At 35.9% G+C, this 3311-nt stretch overlaps 1 pseudogene; it reads right to left on the bottom strand.

Annotated features, from left to right (window-relative positions):
- Positions 1-1132: 1132 nt before the first annotated feature.
- On the bottom strand, positions 1133-2934 carry LOC107100658 (annotated as a pseudogene).
- Positions 2935-3311: the final 377 nt, after the last annotated feature.

The raw sequence follows: 3311 nt of genomic DNA, 5'->3' as shown, positions 1-3311 counted from the left end.
ACCAGATTTAACCTGAAAACGAACGTCTGGATGACATCTGGTGTTTGGGGGGTATACGCCTGTCTTAGCTTTAATGCCATTGAAGCCTCTCTTCTACTCATGTGTGGAATTGTTTCTGTGCACCCATGTTAACTTTTTTTATTTTTAAGGAGAAAAAACTTAACTACATGTCATTTGCTACTTTTAAGGACATCTCCTCCTTTCGACAGAGTAGTGTTTTCGTCTTGGCTGTGGCTAGACAGTTAGCAAGGCTTCTTCTGACTTACTGCTGTTTTCTTAAAGAATTAAAAATTCAGTGCAGTAAAGTTATCAATAAATAACTTAGTTTAACAAAGTCATAAATGTGTTCTGACGGACGTAGCACGTAGTTAACCTTTGGTGTTCCCAGCTGACTGTACCGGCTGATTTTATGAACCCCTCAAGGTTTATTCATAACATGTTATTGTTTAAACGAAGTGTAATTTGTTTTGACCCTGACTACTTTCCAGTATTGTAAATAAGGGGAACACACGCGTTCTAGATCAGAACAGGGCTGATTACCTTGTAATAACAATAGTACGGTGAACTGTTCTCTCTTCCAAAGATAAAATAAATTGCCAACTGACTGAAATCCTTCAATCTTGGACTCCTGTCCAATAAACGACATAAAAAATAAATAAATAAATAAATGTTCCAAATTAACATTTTGGAACATTTTCATTGGAATATTGTAATTTTTGTTTCTTCCATTTTTTCCTGAACTTTTTCTCAAAGAAAAGTAGTTGCTCTCCAGTAATTTGTGTCTAAAAGCCTTTCAAAGGCAATGGAAAAGGGGGTAAGGAACTTCTACAGTGCGAAAAATGATTGTCTATACTGAAGTTACTCTATGTTTCTGACTGTAGCATATGATTTTGACAAATATAGGATATTTTAGCCTATATTAGCCTATAATAAAAGTTTAATATGTTTTAATTAAGTCATTAGATTTTATTTTTTAGTGAAGATCAACTTCACTACAATTTATTGACAAAAATGAATATTACTGTCATTTATTTATCATCTAGTAGTATCATTGTACATTAACAGTTGAGCCCAAATGGAACTGGATTATGCTGGATGTATGAATGCATGGATGTCTTGTTGTTATGTGCTTTTATTTAGCAGCAGACGGTCCCGGCTGTGCAGTTGAGCAGCTTTTTGAAATTTGCTCGTCTTCTTGGAGCTTGTTGTCTAGCGGTGTCTTCTGACTAGACTTTTTTGTTGTTTTTGTTCCAGCTGGTCCAGCTTCATCTATTTCTCCCATGGTCCCCTGCAACAAGCATGGACTCTCCAACAATCCACTGACTGTGATCCGGTGTTCTGGCACAGGCTGCAGAATGCTGTGGATCAGCTCTTTTGCTTGAGTTGAAACAGATGAAGTGGTTGGGAAGGTAATTCTACGCTTCATTGGAAGTTGCATAAATTTATGTTGGTTTCTGTTTTTGAAAGGAAGTGATCCAAAGAGCATCTCATTAAACACAATGCCCATACTCCATACATCAGAAAGCTTAGGGTTGTATGGAAGATGTTTTAAGATTTCTGGCGCTTCATAGTTTGGAGTACCACAGAAGTCACTACTCAGCACCAACTTGCCGTCGTTATAAGTCAGCCTCTCGCTGAAGGAAAAGTCACACAGTTTGAGGTTATAGTTGGTGTCCAGCAGAAGGTTGTCACATTTTATATCTCTGTGGGCAATATTGATGCCATGAAGATATTGAATCGCTAGACACAGCTGTTTAAAAAGTCTGCAGCTGAGGCCTTCCTCTAAAGTCCCTTTGGAAGTGCTAAGATGTTTGAGATCTCCGTTTGGACAAAGCTCCATGACCACATACACCTAAAGATAGGAAATAAAGTAATTAATCAGTAAATTATATTATTTTGTTAAAACAACAATACAAGTTTTACCCATGTTTTCCTTACAGTCATATTTCAAAAAAGGAACAAGTTTTTTTCCCTTGTAAAGATTCTGTAGATTTGTCTTTGAAAGGCTTTAAATTAAATTGGTTATTTTTTCTACCATTGTGTTTACATAAGCTCATTTTCTCCATATTCTTTACAGAGTAAAATAGCATTTTAATGAACAGTGAGAACAAAAAAAAAAAACAGGCATATATTGCAGCTGTATCAAGTATCATATCACGCATTGGGTGTGAACGCACTGTATGAGAACAGGTATAAACCCTTAAGATGGTTTACTAATGTTACTAGCCCCAACTAGAAAGAAAGCAGCACAGTGAAAGTGACGCTTCTAGATGGTTTACTTTCTCCCGGTGTTTTACAGCAGTAATTTCATTTGACTATATACATTAATATATCAGATTCACCCTTGATTTTTAAAAAGTTTTCCCCCAGAAACAAGTGAAAAAGCTTGCATTAGTCGCAGCAAAAAGGACAACATCAAGAAGAGACAGAAACACTGCTAAAGACAGAGCAGCCAATATGGGGTTTAAATTCTTCGCACCTAAAACATGTTTATATCTACCCAAAAACAGCTCAAGATAATCATCAGACCTGTCAACAGAAACTTGATAATGACCTGTCTTTTTCCAGCCCGAGTTCCAGTATACGTTTACTGTTCCTCATGTCCTACTTTTTTTGGACATGAATGTGCACCCAAAGGGTATTAGTTATTCTGTTATTCTTAATCTCTATTAAAAGGAAAAAAGGAAAACACTTACCGTTCTATTGCGTGATGTAAATATGTCGTAAGTTCTGATGATGTTGGGATGTATTAAAGATCTAGGAATTTCCTTTTTCTCAGACAAAATCCTGGGATCGCACTCCTTAACCAATTATCTTTATGGCAACAAGTTTCTTCAGACGATACGACTCTGCTTTCAAAACTTTGCCAAATGCTCCCTCTCCCAGCGTTCTTATAAATGTGTAGCCTTTAGTTTCCATGAAGGTTTTATCCATTGTAACGGATAAAGGGGAGAGGTAATATCTAATAACAAACCCTAGCAGAACTAGATTGTTAAATCATGTAGATGTTAAGCATATCAGTTATTTTTTCAGAACTGTTCTTTAGCAACCATAACAAAAAATTTTTGCATCTGTTATGTTCTTCACAAACTGAATAGATTACTTAATTTAAAACAATAGAAGGAGAGTAGATTATTTATATTTACTTATAAATACATATATATACGGTATATATATATATATCTATCTATATATATATATATTAGGGATGGAACGGTTTATGAAAACCGTCCGAACCGTTCGGTTCGACTGTCTCGGTTCGGTTCGCGTTTGTTGCGTTCGGTTCATGCGCTGCTCCTTTTTCTCATAGG

This window comes from Cyprinodon variegatus, unplaced genomic scaffold (assembly GCF_000732505.1).
Source record: "Cyprinodon variegatus isolate N-32 unplaced genomic scaffold, C_variegatus-1.0 Scaffold997, whole genome shotgun sequence".
NCBI lineage: Eukaryota > Metazoa > Chordata > Actinopteri > Cyprinodontiformes > Cyprinodontidae > Cyprinodon > Cyprinodon variegatus.
The sequence above is the reverse complement of the archived record's forward strand: the minus strand, read 5'-3'. Positions and strand labels throughout refer to the sequence as shown.